Source organism: Tachysurus fulvidraco, chromosome 5 (genome assembly GCF_022655615.1).
Source record: "Tachysurus fulvidraco isolate hzauxx_2018 chromosome 5, HZAU_PFXX_2.0, whole genome shotgun sequence".
Taxonomy (NCBI): domain Eukaryota; kingdom Metazoa; phylum Chordata; class Actinopteri; order Siluriformes; family Bagridae; genus Tachysurus; species Tachysurus fulvidraco.
The window spans coordinates 18,216,756-18,233,932 of NC_062522.1; the positions used below are offsets into that span (position 1 = coordinate 18,216,756).

At 40.5% G+C, this 17,177-nt stretch overlaps 1 protein-coding gene across 2 annotated transcripts in view; it reads right to left on the reverse strand.

The window, feature by feature from the left end:
• Positions 1-15,750, reverse strand: part of tafa3a (TAFA chemokine like family member 3a) — a 70,977-nt gene extending 55,227 nt beyond the window's left edge. Inside the window, exon 1 of one of the 2 annotated variants that reach the window (XM_027146401.2) lies at positions 15,486-15,750. The gene's annotated coding sequence lies outside the window, so the exon portion shown is untranslated. Of the gene's footprint in view, positions 1-15,216 lie in introns of both variants that reach the window. The other variant, XM_027146400.2, reaches the window with a different exon arrangement.
• Between the last annotated feature and the right edge of the window lie 1,427 nt (positions 15,751-17,177).

The following is a 17,177-nucleotide window of genomic DNA, read 5'->3' on the forward strand; positions in this document are numbered from 1 at the left end:
GTGTTCTTTTCCTGACTTTTTTTTCCTGAGCTGTCATAAGTTTGCACATGATCCCACCCCACCTCTTCAACCTATCATTACACTAAACATGAACATTCTAAAGGATGTTGCCTCTTAAACTAATAGGACATTAGACCTTAAACTTCATTAGAATATCCATTTTCCTACTTAAAATTGTTTGTGTCTGTCTGAAAGAGAAATGGACCCTAATCTGACCAGCGGTGAGATCCAGAATGCTAATATGCTTATGCCCAATAAGAAAGCCATACCAAGCATGAGTGTAATGGGCACAGGAGGCTTGTCCCTCATGATCTGCTCCCTACACGTGAAATAGTGACCTTCCCACAAGCTGTCTACTCGTTCTACCAGCCACCCACTCTTCCTCCGACTGATTCATCGCTCTATCCAGTTGGGCTCCTTTCTTCGATTTGCACGATTGTGTCGTGCGGTTACATCAGCTTATCCAGGAGAAAGTGAGAGACAGAATGAAAGGGGGCGTAAGAAAGAAGCAGTGCAAACAGGACTGTCTTGGGCAGCAGATCCTTGAGCCAAGTCACACATTGTGTTCATTCATCACCCCACTGTGGGGCACAAGTTCATTAAAGTAGATCTAGTCACGCTTCTATTCATCTAAGTTATGTGTGAGAATTTGTGGTTTTTGCATCTGTTTCTTGTGTGTGTTTGTGTGTTTTAGGGGTTATAGGGTGGGACAATCAAATATCCTTTCCAGAAGAGAAACAGAACAGGGATGTATGCAGGAATCTTATGTTTGCCATCGTTGGTAGACAAATGGCATATTGTGATTTTAAAAACCAATTTCGACTGCTCATATTCTATAATATCATATGTAATTTCTCTGATTTTCATAAATGATTTACCTAATAGCCAGCAATATCCACTTAACATATTTATTTATTTTTTTTATTTATTAATTATTTATATTATTTTATTTTATTAATTAGCCACTGGCTAACTCAAAGGCCTGAATGATTTTTTGCTACACTACAAATGATCTAAATATCAAAAATCGAATTTATGTTTACTTATTCATTTCCAGATGTTTTACTTATCCAGAGCGGCTTACATTTATCTGACTTATACAGCTGAGCAATTGAGGGTTAAGAGCCTTGCTCAGGGTCCCAGCAGTGGCAGATCGGTGGACCTGGGATTCAAACTCACGACCTTCCGAGCAGTAAACACAGAGCTACCACTTCCCCTATTCTTGTCAGCTGTGTGTTTGTATGTTCCGCATCTGAATTCCCATTCTCAAGCAATCTTCGTCAGAAAAACCAAGAGTGTAAGCAGAGTAAATTTTAATTTAAAATTTGATTTAGTGGTAAGACATGTACAAGTGAGCATTTCTAGTTGGACTTGTTTTAAACATTCACACATGTCTGTGGTTACACACGAGCATTAGTGAGATCAGGTGCTGATGTCAGGTAAGGAGGCCGTGGTGCAGTCAGTGTTTCATTAGTAAAAGTTCTTTCTACTCCAGCCTTGGCAAACCAAGTCTTCATAGAGCTCACTTTGTGCACAAGGGCATTATCATGCTGGAACATGTTTGGGCTCCTTAGTTCCAGTGAAGGTCAATTTTAATCCCTCATCATGCAGATAAATTCTGTAAAATTGTGTGCTTTCACCTTTTTCACAGCCATCATGGGCAATGCCACATATGGGTGTAATGGTCAGGCGTACACTTGGCAATGTCTGCACATTAAGGTAAGGTGTTTGAATATCATGATCTGTGCATACTTCTGTTTATTAATGTACAAGATATTTAGAATCACATTGAACTTGGAAAGATAAACTAAGCAAACCAACAACTGTTTATTAGAATACATCCATTGACTTCTTAATAACAAAGAGAGTACTGAAGCTCTAGAACTAACTGCACAGTCCACCACTTGTTTAAGCTGACAGCTGCTGAAATAGAGCAATCCTGTTCTCCTAACCCTTACCTACTATACATAAGATTCTTAAACCTCAAATTTGATATAGGCTCTAATCTGGGTGACCTGGACATAGCAATGGACAAGTTCAAGCTTTCCAAGTTCTCAACAGGTTCATTACAGAAATATTGAAACAGTAAATTAATGCATGGTTCCATACCTTTATGGGGAAAGTGTAAAGACAGAGCAAGGAGGCTTGGACACTCTCATGAGACCTAAACGTGCTCCCATGAGAAAAGGCCATATGCAGTCCACATTACCATGTGTTTGATAGAAACAACTAGTGCAAATATCCACAAGATAAGTACACTGACTCATAACACCATGTTCATAAGACCAGTAAAAAAACACTATGAGGAAGAGGCACATCTTGTTTTGTAGGATGTCACATTAAGGGCTGGTTGTGCAACCCCTTTCTATAGGCCATTATTAAGACATGCACCCCTTGCAGTGCAAAGCTAATTTGACTGATATCCATTCATGAAACATTTCTACCCCCATCGGAGTGGTTTCTTCCAGGCTGACAACTTCCACACTCACAAGGCAAAAAGGGCATTAGGAGGCATTGAATGGTTTGATGAATAGGAAAGTGATGTAAATAATATTCTGTTACAATCACATTCAATCGACTGAATGTGCAAGACAGCATGTGCAAAGATAGCAAAAACAGCATGTAAACAGTTTGATATGGGTTGGATGTGTGTTTGGTGCAGATCAGTGCAGTCCACACAGTGTGTGTGTGTGTGTGTGTGTGTGTGTGTGTGTGTGTGTGTGTGTGTGTGTGTGTGTGTGTGTGTGTGTGTGTGTGTGTGTGTGTGTGTGAGTGTATGTGTGTGTTTGGTACAGTTCAGTTTCTGATGGCTTGTGGAAAGCCCGAATTACCTTTTTCTAGGCAACAAGAGGGTGAAGAGGGTGTGTGAGGGGTGTGTGGGGTCATCCACAATGCTCTTGGCTTTTCTGTGTAAATGTGCGTGATAGAGGGAAGAGAGACTCCAATGATCTTCTCAGCTGTCCTTACTATCTGCTGCAGGGTCTTGTGATCCGAGATGGTGCAGTTCCCAAACTAGACAGTGATGCAGCTGCTCAGAAAGCTCTCAATGGTCCCTCTGTAAAACGTAGTCAAGATGGGGGAGGGAGATGTGCTTTCCTCAGACTTCATAGGAAGTAGAGACGCTGCTGTTCTTTCTTGGTGATGAGTTACCAGGTGAAGTTCTTCAGTAGATGAACACCAAGGAATTTGGTGGTCTTGATGGTCTCTACGGAGGATCCGTTGATGTTCCTCAGAGAGTGGTTGCTTCAATTGGGCAAATAAATAACCTAAATTTAAAAAGCTAAGATAATTGAATATGACCTCTTCTTATTTCTTCTTATTTCTATTCATTCTTTTTAACTTATCTTCTTTAATTTAGTTTATTTAAATGCAATTATAACCCCTCCAACGTATAACTATAACCAGCGTATATCTGCACGCTTGCTCGTAACTATGTACGCAAATTGACGGTAGGAGTATTGTCTCACACTTCCAGTGTCAAGTCAGAGTTTCACATGATCTTTCCTTCCCACTTTTGTTTTTAACTGCATCATACTGTAGGTGCAGATTTACAGTGAACCGAACCAGAATTATGCAGACATTGAAGAAGGCAGAATGAATAAGGCAAATGGCTGATGTAGAACTAAAATATAAGAACTAAAATAAACCTACAGTCACAGATGCTGAGACACACGCATACACACACACCCCTGAACAAGCTTTAGCAAGTCAACAAATTTAATTATGAAATAATGTACAGTTGACATCTGCTGATCCCAAACTGGTCGATGATGGCTGCCCTAACTGCATTATGTATGAGAACAAAATGGTCCAGGCTTAATAACTCTTTGTGTGGAGTTTGGTGTGTGTGTGTGTGTGTGTGTGTGTGTGTGTGTGTGTGTGTGTGTGTGTGTGTGTGTGTGTGTGTGTGTGTGTGTGTGTGTGTGTGTGTGTGTGTGTGTGTGTGTGTGTGTGTGTGTGTGTGTGTGTGTGTGTGTGTGTGTGTGTGTGTGTGTGTGTGTGTGTGTGTGTGTGTGTGTTTTCTTGCATCTGCGATGTTTATGTATGTATTTGTGTGGATGTGGGTTTCTCTATTTCCAACCTGATCCTACACACTGCTTTCTCTTATTCTGTGTCTTTCATTATTTATTTCTCCCCTAGCTTCACTTGACAGTTATTTTGTCAAGCTGTGTCGAGAACTAAATAATTGCCTCAATATTTTTTAAATTGATTTTGGTGTGCACGTCTAATACAGTGCTCTCTGCCGAAGCAGTTGGCCTTTGTTTTCTTCTATATTCAAACAATGGGAGGAAAATAAGCTCAGTTCATTACTGGGTGTGTTTAGTGTGCAAACACATTTAATAAATGTTTGTTTATATCAGTTTTGAGCACTGATTCACGAGGAATTGGTGGTCACTGGCTTAAAATCAATAAAACATGACACAGGTTGTGTGTGGTTGTTGCACTGGAGTTTGTGTTGCTTGTGTTCATGCTCATCCTCCGTAAATATCCAGCATTACATTATTGTTATGCCCTCTTCCTCGGCCCACACCTTTAGCCCGAGCTTGAGAGACTTCTGTCTACAACAAGACTTGCGACCATGAAAGCATGGATTTGAAATACATGCATGGGTTTATTTATCTTAGCTGCATTTCTGGCAAGGCACGCATATTTGTTTACTGTCATAATCTTTTAATATTATAACATGTTCAGTTGGCTACATCTCAGTGACAGTGTCAGAAATCTTCTTTGAGGCTACATCTGTCTGTTTTCTGTAGAGCTTTTCCTACACTGGGTCATGGGGAGCCTGGAGCCTATCCCAGGGTACTTGCGACACAAGGTAGGGGTGACCCTGGACAGGGTGCCAGCCCAACTAAGGGCACACACATGCCCTGGAGAAGGATGTAGGGAAGCCAATCAGCCTACAACACATGTCTATGAAATGGGAGAAGAAACAAGAGACCTGGCGAAAACCCTGTAGCATAGGAGGAATATACACAATAAAGGTAGAGGTACATTTATTTTCCTTATATCTTAATTTTTGTATAATGAAACAGCATGAGGAAGCCCAGGAACTGCTACAACTACTGAGTATGTCTTTGCAAGAACTCATGGCATTCATAATTTACAGCAACTAACCCCCTCTGAGTCCCAACTGGTCAATGTGATGCGCCTGTGCATTAAGCATGTATTGTAAATTCCACCCTCTGTCCCATTTCTTCAGCTTGCTGCTGGTTCACCACCCTGCTGGCTAGTGATTAAGCCAAGTGAGAGAGGGAGACTGAATATAGGCCCTGACTCCTGAGAGCCAGAAACCAGGACGGCTGGTGAAAAAGCTGCTTGAATGAAGAGAATGAGTAAAAGAAGCAAGGAGAATGATAAGAGGAAAATGAATCATGAAGAGTAGTCATTTCTGACATTCACCCGTTGACTGTTCAGTACACTTTTAACCTTTTCGCTTGCAAGGTTACTGCTCTTTTGGATCCAAACATGAGCAATGGAATCAAGAGAAAAAAGATTCAGGCAGAAAGAGCCTGAAGAAATAAAAAAAAAAGACCGTTATGAGCCACTGGACATCATTCCTGAGCGGAGAGCCGGGGTTTTCCTGACATGGAGGAGAATACGAGGCATTTGGAGGGGAGAGAACAAGGTAAGAGTGTGCATTAGTGCATTCGTGTGCACTTCAGCTACCATTAATGAGGGGCCAAAAACAGGCTGTCTGTCCACACACACTTACTTGCTGTCATCACCAGATGTTTCCACTGTCTGCTTCGGTCTTACACAGAGGGAGGGCAAAAATAAAGATTGAGGCTTTTAATAAATGAATGACGAAGAGTGTGTGTGGAACCATAAGCCACAGAGAGAAATAAGGAATGAGAGTGTAGAAATGTAAGCGGAATTTAGAGCTACACAGTGAGGAAAGCACAGCTAAAATGAGGTCATTACTCCATAAGGAATGTACGCATGTCAGTGAGCATGTCGCAGTCTGGAAACTTCTCCAAACAGCAGTTCAAAGCAAGATGTCGTGTATAATAGGAGTGCAGCTCTTCATCCTATTTATCTGAATCAATTCTTCTGCTGTGGTAAAGACAACTGATTAGATGTCAGTGTAGAGATGAGCGCATCTGAAATAAAGTGGCTGCTACACATGCCGGATTAAGCATGATCGTAGGCTGGAGTGGATCCTAAACACACTTCTGAACCCAGCGTGTTTGAAGGAAACTGAAACTACTGTACAAGGCTATTTGAGAGACAGGCCTGTGAGACTTTGCAATCAATCTAAAATGACCAGCTCTACCATGACTGCCAGTTGCCTGTCTGCAGACGTGGCCGTTCAGTGACAGTTGAATATGTGGTTCGTAGACACGTAGGTAGAAATGTGAGCGCTCTCCAGTTCATATGGACATGTGAGCTTCAGAGGTGACTGACAGGTCTTTTCTGGCCCCTTGACGCATAACTAAGAAAGAGGAAATACAGGTGAAAGAGAAAACATCAGGGTAGGCTTTCTTACACAGTATTTTTCGGGGGAAAGGGAGTGAGAGAGAGAGCGAGAGAGAGAGACACAGAGAGAGGGCAAAGAGGCGGACATATTTGTAGGCGTTCATGATTTGTCAGTACTTCCTGAAGTGAAGAAGTAAACACAGATCAACCTGCCAGACAGCAGGCCACAGGGAGGGAGGGAGAGAGAGAGAGAGACAGAGAGAGAGAGAGAGAGAGAGAGAGAGAGAGAGAGAGAGAGAGAGAGAGAGAGAGAGAGAGAGAGAGAATAGAGCATTGTAAGTTTTAGTGATGTGGACAGCTTCCACCATTCCTGGGAGAATTTCAGCAAAGCTCATCTCCCCCTCTCTCTTTCTTCTTGTCATTTCCTCTCCCCCATTTTTCCTCTCACACCCTCAGCACAGCACCAAAGCCCAGGAGAAATTAGTCCCTTCCACTTATGCAGAGAGTCGGATCCGATGCCATGCTCCTTTTCTCCCTCCTGACTTATGATTCTACACAAGCTCTGAGAATTGATAGTGCCTCCAAAAGCAGCCACTTCTGCAGTTTATAACAAAAAAACGATGATTTTTGTGTTCAGAAATATAATTCCTGGCATTTTAAGGGGTAAAGAGTGATTATAGTGCGCATATGCTGTCTGTGTAGCCTTCAAACTAATTTTCACATTTCTGTTTGTCATGGTGAGGGGGGAAAAGGTGTGAATAGTTGACAGATGGAATTTAAAGTTTCAAGGCTGCTTTTGAGCTTCTGTCTATGCATGATGGTTCGGCTATAAATCCTCAGCACAAAGGCAATGTGGCTAAAGGAAAATGAACAGTCATCTGTTGTAACTGATTGGCTTTGGGAACTACAGCACATTTATATCCTTCAAACGACAGTTGGTGTGTCTGTACTTCAATTTGTCATTTCTGGGGTTTTTAGGCTTTCCCCATAGTGTGGATTTTGCCTGCTGATTACACTTCATCTACAGTACATCTACTCTTATTTTCATGTCTAACAAGCATAAAAAGATCAAACGGCAAAGTGCAAAGAAGTTGGCCTGTAGCCAGTCTCTAATGCAGCACACACATCGATAACATGTATCTTCATATCCGTTTCATATTCCAGTTCTCTAGCATAGATCCAGAGATTAGAACAGCCTCTGTACAATGAATTTATCGATGCAAGGGGCCTCACTTCTTTTGATGACATGCTCGCTTTGAAGTACTCGGAGCTCATCTCACAATGAGTAAGTTAAAGACTTTTACTGTTAGGTCAGAAAAAGAGCCCTTGCATGTAGGGTGGTGGGGGAGCTCTTCCCTTTTCCCCTGCCAACCTATTTATTAGACATGAGAGGGTCAAAAATTGCCCTAGGCTCTCTTTTTGATCTGTTTTTTACCTCTCATATTCCCCCGCAGAATGTGGAGGCTGGCACTCGCTGTCAAACACGGATACAGAACCTTTAGCATAATTGTGTGCGTTATTGCCTCTTAGTCCCCTAATTACAATCAGGACAAAGGCGATCTGTTGCCATGCCTTGCTCACAAAGGATAACCGGCAGCAAGAGGAAAAAAAAATACTACTGCAGCCTGTAATTGTAATTTTCAGCCTCAAATTATGGCCTCATGATTGCACGAGGTGGAGCCTGACACAAGTGAATGAGACATTGAAACAATGAAAGAAGAAGCAAAAGACAAGTGAGCAAATATGATGCAAAAAAGACAAGGGCATCGAGAAAAAACAATTCAATGACTGATCTCCTTTTTGTTTTTGAGAACAAATGACACCCACATTGAGAAAGAATGGAAAGGCCACAATCGTGTGGTGTAGAGTGTGAATGGTAAGGGGGTAAAGGCCTTTAGAAACTTGTACAGCCTTGAGCCTTACAAGAAATGGAGAGTGAGTATGAAGGATATGTGCAAAAGAGAGCACAGGGTCTAAACCATTTTGCAGCAAGAGCAACAGTAACTAAACAAAACACAGCATCCTAAAATGAATCGTGTCCAAACTGCTTCCCTTGGCACCTGAGACCATTATAAGGTGAAGCTAAAAGTCCTGCTTTTTGACAGTCTAAGGTGAAGACATGCAGTGTGTTTGTCCTCTTTTAGCTCTGACAGCACTTTGTCTCTGTAAAAAAAAAAAAGGATAATTTATGTGGATATAAAAGGAGGCTTACACATGAATTTTCTTAGTGAATAATCCATTATATGCTCCTCCAAATTGAAAATCTGGGATTGCACACTTCACTGAGCTACATTAAGTGGCTAAGCTTTGCTATTAGATTGTTTTAACTATAGAATAAAGGATGGGTAATACAAGGACTTTTTTTGCCATGGAATCAAGCACTAAGCTTAAAGCTTAAACTTTGATATAAATATAAAAAAAGTCTACCTTATGAATTATGACCTTGAATGAATAATCTCAAACCCGATGCTCCTGTTACATTTTTAATACGGTCAAATAATATTCAAAACTGCCTGCAAAATGTCTTTTATGCCTACATAGTTGGTATTTTATCATTTACTAGATCATATGAACATATAAAAGTCATTTTCCTACATGGCCTCATCATATAACGTATGTTATGAGTTATGACTTATTCTCACTGCACTTGTACAACAACAATTTAGATATTCCCTTCTGTTCTGTTATGCTATAGATCGTGTTTCCTACAACATAGATGACACACTGAGGCCAAGTGAGATTTCAGCCATAAAAATATATTTTGTGCCATTTCAAAATGTGTTCCATTTTGGTTGTGAAGCTCAAGCTCAAATTTGGTGGAGGGAGAAATAGGGGCGAGTGCAGTACAGAGAGCAGAGTTGCTTAATGGAACAGAACCCAATGAGTTGGGAAATTAACCTGACAGACCTGGTAAAGCTCATCCTTAAATGCTAATGATTTGTTGTTAAATACTTTGAGTCTGGTCAATAGCTAGTGGTTATAGCTGTATGGTGTTTCTTTAGGCTCTTTTGTTTAATCACAGAAACATACTTACCATGTTGGCTGGATATGTTAAATTACACTTTTGTCTATGATGCCCTTCAATGGACTGGCATCCTCGTGTCCATTACCTTGAATGATTTTCATTCCGATTAATCAAACCATAATTCCACCGCTCGCTCCTCATACACTGTCCTCCCTCCAGGTTTCCTCCAGCCTGTGGGAAACACTGTATTTGTGCATAATAGGTATTCTAATTCTGCACAGCAAACAGCACACTGCTGAATGTATTTGTATAAGTCCATCTGGACACGGACACAGGAAGCGCTCATTCAACGTTTGGGATTTAGCTGTATAAGAAAACATCTCTATCACTCCAGTTGGCACAAATAGCATCTTTGTATGAAATATGAAAGCTGGAGGATATGTGGGAAGAGTGAAAGCAATCAATTCCTGCATAGCTACGCTGAATGAGGAAGGCGCATTGTAATATGGCTGGCTCTTTTGAGTGGCACACTGAAAATAGGTCCAGCAGGAGCAAAATTGAGTAGTAAGAGATATCTACCCCTGAGGAATTTTACTGTGTGTTTGCAAAACGATTCACAACAGTGCCTCAAAGTCTCAGTGTGATGGGCTCCGAGGCATTGCGAGGCCAGGAGAAGAACAACAGGGTGATGGTCAAATTGTAACACAACCCAAGTATATAACCCGGCTCCCTGCATGAGGAGGAAAGAAGGAGAGATGCATTTGACAGAAGCATGATTTGATTTCTAATTTCCGAGCCCCACATTAAACTGAATGTTCTCTTGCTCCCAAGGGAGAGAGACGATGTTCACTGAAGTCTTCCAAGCAACCGATTTGCTTGATTATCGTCTTCACGTTTTGTTGCGGTTACAGTTCATTGCAACCTCCCTCCACTCAGGCAAGCTTTAGTAAATGACACCTATAAAACATGCCCCCCCCCCCCTCACATCTTTCTGGTATTATGCCTTGATGCCAAAGCTTTTACTTATGATCTCTCTGCTAACAGTGCCATCCTGCTCACTAAGAATTTCAGTCTAACAATAAGCCTGATAATTTTTTTCCTACAGTTTGGACCATATTTTTCACATGATAAAAGGAAAGTTTTCTGTTATAGACTTCATGCTGCTTCTTTGCAGGGAACTAACTTAAAAACTTTTCCATATTACTGCTGTATAAGGGTGCATAATAAGCAAAGCCTATGTGCACTGAAAACAGACGTTCTTTCTGTCACATTACAATTTAGAAGAATGCTGCAAACAGCATGTCTGCCGTTATCCCTAAGTGAAATGTATTTTAAGACCAAATTTGCAGTTATGAGGTAACAAATAAACACATTCAAACTATTCAAAACAATGTACACATAAGAAACCATTCTTTATTCGATTTTCCCACATGTCTCTGACTGCAGCAGTTCGAAAGAAGGTAGCTCATATTAGACACGGTTTAATGTGTGCCCCGTTTTAGAGCAAACGACTTAATATATTCCAGTGTTCAGGGTTTTCATAACTAATTGGATTACATAAGAGAGAGGATATTTTCTGACACCGGGTTAACAGTGTTTTTCGGCTAAATTGTAAAACCATTTAAATGCACGTTTAAGACAATTTGAGGCTTTAGACAATTTAATATATTTTCTCGACCTAACGTGACACCCTGCAGATAAATTTGTCATCACAGTAATTGCGGTCTAACACAACACAGTTAAATTGCACCAATATGACAAATATTTCTTTTCTACACAATCTGCTTTGACAAGGTGTAGAATTACCCAGTTTTAATCATCATCTGCTTCTGCATCCTGGGAAGGTGAAAAGAATTCAGTAACACTCTCTGTCCAAAGTGAATTTCTAGATGACTGTATAATGAAATCGCCTTCTCACAAGGCAAAAGGTGAGTTGTTTGTGTCTTACTGAAAGTCCTGCATATGTGATAAAAAAATACTAACATTCTAATAATCTAACCTTCACTATAAATTTAAAAACACTATATTCTCAAACCCATGTGTCGGTCATCCTTCATTAGCAATTCAAGCGAACCCAAAACTGCTTTGGTGCCATAAACCTTCATCTGCCTGAAAGGCATGAGCTAGCCTGTCGCTTCACACCACTGCTCTCATCCAGATGGCTCCTGCTGCTGTATTCAACATCATATTGTGATGTTTAGGGGCCGCTGTTGTTGTTTGTTCCACACTGAGAAAAGGATAAGCCTCCACTCTTATGAGCTGTCACGGCTCGCGCAATTGGCAGCCGCTACAGCCGAGAGGTCTGGGCACATTATTTATGGTGTGATATTTCCTTTTCTAAGAGTAGAACAACACCATGGATGCTATTTACATATTTGCAAATGCTGAGTTACATGGTGCTTAAAGTTGCTGCTTCATGCTCCTGCTGAATTGTATTAGTAACTAATAAGCCATCATTTACTGTGGAGTTATATCAAACATTTTTAATACTTATTTAATTTGAGTGTGTCTGTAAAAAAAAAAAGACATTAAAAATGAAAAAAGCTAAATAATTATTCAGAAGTAACCGGGCTTGATTGTGTGCATCTTAACACAGGCACTCTGAATCAGAGAGTTATGTCTTTCTACACAGGCTGCTCTGATTTAAATTTGACACAGTGCTGGCCCAAATTGAAAACAGCTGAGCTATAGTTTTGAGGTTTAGAGATAATGGCAAACCCATCTAGTTTTGGTCTCACCTACTGACACAAGCATGCAAAGCAATATTCCCGAATTACTGCCTCTCAAATTCAATAGTGGTCTAGAAGCTAAAGACGGCAATGCCGTGTTGTTCTGTTGGAAACAAAACAAGGCTCTCGCACCTTGGCTTCATCTCCTTTCACCTCTGCAATAAATCTTCTGCCATCTATTGCACGTAAAGTAATTCTTGTCGACACTCGCTGCAGGCTAACGTTGCCTTGAGCTTTGATCCAAAATTCTACCTGTGCAATGAAAGCACAAGTAAGTCTTCTATGAGAGATGCAGAACAAGGGCTAAGCAACCTGATACAAACTCTATCAACACCTGCTCCATTCTAATGCCGTCATATGGTCCAAAACAATACTGCAATCATACACACACTCAAATTTGTGGAAACTCAGATCTGCAGATCTCCACACCATTCCTAGTTCGTAGTCTGATACACAGAACCTAAAAGCAGTCTTGTATCATTACCAGTGTAAATGCCTGTAAAAATCACTTCTCCACTCATTACCATTAATGACCTGTTTGGCAAGCTGACAGAAGTGAATCTCCCTCATGCTACACAGCCATTTACCTAGTGTTTAGCCAACTTATTCTGTCTCTTTATCTTGCACAACTCTTAATCCTGGTTAAATATACGGACACCTACATATTTACATTAATTTAGAAATCTCTCATTAAACAAATGTCACATCTATACATATTTAGATTTTAATCAATTACACACTGGCACCACAAAGCTTGAACCATCTAATATGTAAGATCATACAGGTTATAAACTTATAGACAGAATGTGCATTACTTTAATCCATTTATTCATCTTGCTGCTTGAAACTGGTCATGTCAAAGTGGATCTTGAGGTGGGGCACATGCACACAGACACACACAAGTACTGGCATGTTTTTGGGAGGTGAAAAAAGAAAAGAGACACAGGGAGGACATGTGTAACTGCACACAGCACAAACCAGAACCGATGTTTAAACTGGAGACTCTGAAACTATAAGGGAGCGACACGGCCAACTGCTCCACCATTCCATATATACTCATCAGTCTGTTATTGTATTTAAACTCTACTGAAATACACTACACTATAAAAAGACATGCAATATAATTATTTGGTGACTTTAATAATGCAGTCACTGTATTCCATTTCAAAATGTTTGAAAGTTGCTACTTCTATTTTGCTCGGAGAATAAGCAAGATCTGTGCAATATTGCAGTGTATCCCAGGGAAATACTTATACTCCAATCCATCACTTTATGTAAATTTAATTAATCAATTCTAAAAAAATAAAAAAAATTCACTTCTAAATATTTTATTTCCTATACTATATTCATGCTTTTATTATTATATATGTTACTTTGACAACAGAAGCAGAGCTCCAAATGTTGCTGTATGCAGAGCTACAGTATACAATGAAAATAAAGCTTTTCCATTTCGATTTCTATGTCTATGTCTATCATTCATCACAAGTATTAAAATGCATAAGACACCTCATTCATACACATTGTTCATAGAAATTAGGTATTGAAATGCATAAGACAAATCATGCCCTAAAGTCAGTCACACAGATAACCCACTGTAATTATACAGAAAATGCAATAAATAAACCATACAGTCTGATTATCATCAAGCTCATTCCATATCCTGAATCATTATTCAAAGCATGACCCTGGAAACACTGTCTACAAAGCAGAATTTGAGCTTTTGATTTTGGAACCACATCCTCTTAATGTGCTCCTCTAAGACTAAAGCAGGATGCTATGGTGGTACTCTGCTCAACGCCGTCAGCAATTGCGACAAATAACAAGGTGGACAATAAAGCTGATAAGCCAGAGGGCCCACCGGCAGGTTTCAGTGCTGCTGACGGTGATCTATAAAACACTGCAACACTGCACGTCACCATTGTGTGAAAGGGAAGATGTACGGCTCCTCTTGGGGTAGCAATTAATCACGGCGATCAACAAGAGCTAAGGAAGGTTTTATTAGCAAAGCCGGACGGAGGACCATGATGGCGCTAATTGTGGACCAGAGCTGAGTGGTCGCGACACCCTAAAAGCTGGAAAGGGAGGGCAGAGTAAGGAGTAAGCAGAAAGAACAGACAGAGTGGTGCTAGAGGAAGAGAAGGAGCATGAAATGCCAAGGTGAAACCATGACTAAACCCTCTAACAAGATCGAGAATAGTTCCCCTCCTGAACAGTAGGCTATTTTCTTTCCTTTTTTTCTCTTAAATGCAATTTTTCTCATACCATAGATCAAATTTGTTCCACTTTTTTCTGTGAGATACAGCAACACATATACAGAGATTAACTGAAAACAGACAGTAATATACCAGTGTTGAATTGACTCTTCATTACTGCACAAAAACTTTAAATACTTACTTCAAATCACAAAGAATATCACTCACAATCCTTACACCACAGTACGATCACAACGACTGTCCAGTATGTTCATTATTATACCTAATCGACTCATATACCTAGTACACCTAGAATATAAATGCACATAAACACTGGAAGACCTCGTTTAATTGTGTATTAATAATAAATTAATTCTTTTTGTTAGTTAACGGAAGGTTAGGGTGTAACTGCCCCTAAAGTGAGGTATAAAGGGGCACGAACAAGCAGACAGCTCATCCACACCTACTATACTACAGAGGCAATGCTTTCATCACTGGAGCACTGCACTTCCAGTCAGCACCATAAGCATCCTCCCATTAACACCACCTTCACTTCTAACCCTCTACTAACCTCTGTGTTCACTCTTCTGCCATCATCAGTCCACACAGCTTTATGCTTGTCATTAATAATTTGTTCCTTTGCACCTGCTGTGTGATATCAGACCTCCATTCAGTGTTTTATGAATTGAAAGTCAATGCTGCCTGCTGTTCTGCTAAACTGCAATCAGTTCTTTTACACGGTCAAGCACAATCCTGTATTAAAATGCCTCCAACATGACGCGTGGTTTGGAGAAGGCGCACAATTACGCGCTTTAACGAACTGCTATAAAAATGCAATGTATTGCTTATTATCTGCAGAATGCAAAATATTACACATTGCATTTGGAAACAAATACACAAGTGAATTTACCTGCCTGTCGTCGAGCTGTCAATCAAACCGTGGAAATAAGCGTCTCATTTGCTCTCCATTGACAGAAATAAAAAACCCCGGCGTCAAAAGGCGGATCTTTTGCTTTGCGCTTGAAACGTTCCCTTTAAAACGCATCACCTATGGATACATTTTAGGACGTGTATCTACTTGACTTTCTTTTTCTCTTTTTCTTCAGGTTCTTTTTCTTGTATTTTAACAGCGATAAAAGAAAACAAAGAACATAAAACTAAACGATTCTAAAAATAGACCTTGGCAAAGTTGCTTGGACTGCGCGCGCTGCCTCACAAACTTCCGCTGGCCAATTACGCAGAGCTGTTCAGTCCCAATTACGTGGAAGCTTCAACTGTACCACAAAAAAAAAAAAAATCCCTCCATCCTTCCATTTTCGTCCTTTCATCCGGTACCGGGTTCAGTTTGCGGAAACGATGCGCGGAGGCCGGAGTTCCGTCCGGAACAAGGGGGGATGCGGCTCGGCTTCTCGCCTCTGAAGTGCTGTGTAGAGTTGAGGCGCGCGCGGAGCCCCGAGAGGAATGAGCAAGATGCTTCAGATAAGTGTGCAGCAAAATAGCGCCACCCTACGGTTCACTTCATAGCGATGTGTCTGCTGTAGTAATACACTGAAGCGTGCACTAAAATTAAATTGGTTTTAATACTCGGTTAACAATGTACCTTCTTAAGACTGACATTTTCGATATTATTTCTTGCTTTAGTGATTGTGATAGTGATGTGGCCAGTGGGTTGTTATGGCTCAGTGGTTAAAGCATTGAGTTGTGATTGGAAGCTCTTGTGTGTAGATTTTCTGTGGCTACATTGCAACCAATATTGCTGCTAGGTTTATTGCTGCCACACTACTCACTTTACAGCCCTTCATTGCAATATTTTCCCCACACAGCACTATTCTGTTGTTACTGCACTGTGAATCTGTTGTGCCGTATATCCACTGTTCTGTGTTCTGTTGTCTCGTACTTGCCATTGTGTACTTGCACTATATGTAATCTTGTGTACTCTACTCCTGTATTGTTATGTGTTGCACCATGGTCCAGGTTAAATAGTATTTCATACAATGTGTTCTAGCTATACAAAGGAATGACAATAAAAACCTACTACACTTGACTCGATGTGTTCCAACAAATTCCAACACCACTGAGGTGCCAATGTTCAGCCCTTGAGGAAACAATCTGTTGTACTCTCTCTCTCAGTTGAAAGTCATTTTGGATTAACGAATCAGCTGAAAGAATTCAATATAAGTGGCCATTGCTTTGCTGTACTTTGGCCTACTGATTGCAATTTTGTGCTGGTTAATAGTGCAGAACAGGGCGCCCACTGTACTGTACAGTTGTAAGTTTTCCTTACTCCATTTTAGGGCTTGGAATATGTGTGACAGCCTTAGGCATTCATTAATTTATCTTCAGTAATTGCTGTATCCTGATCAAAGTCTCAGTGGGTCATGATCATTTCTTAGAAATACTGAGCATGAAATGGACACACAGCTTCGATGGAAAGACAGTCCATCATAGGGTACCATTAACACACACATTCACACACTAATACCTACTTAGTGCCAATTTAGAACAACCAATCCACCGACTGCCATGTTTTTGGGATATGGGAGGAGACCAGAGAACCTGCGTGTACACAACACTTACAGAGAGAGGACAATAATCACATAGACAGCAACTGAAGCACAAGATTGAACACGAGAAGGTGTGAGACCAAAATGTTACCTGCTGCACCTTTGCACTGCTGTACTTATGGGTTCAGATTACCATAAATTAAAACAGAAGCAAGATGTCTAAGTGAGCTTTAGGTGACCCAAAGGCTAGCAGTATTGCAATTCACATACAGTATTCAAAATTAGAGCTAAAGTTCCCAACAACAAATGACATATATAAATATGCAAATGGCAATTGCACTCTACTAAAAGTTTGGACACAAAGGTT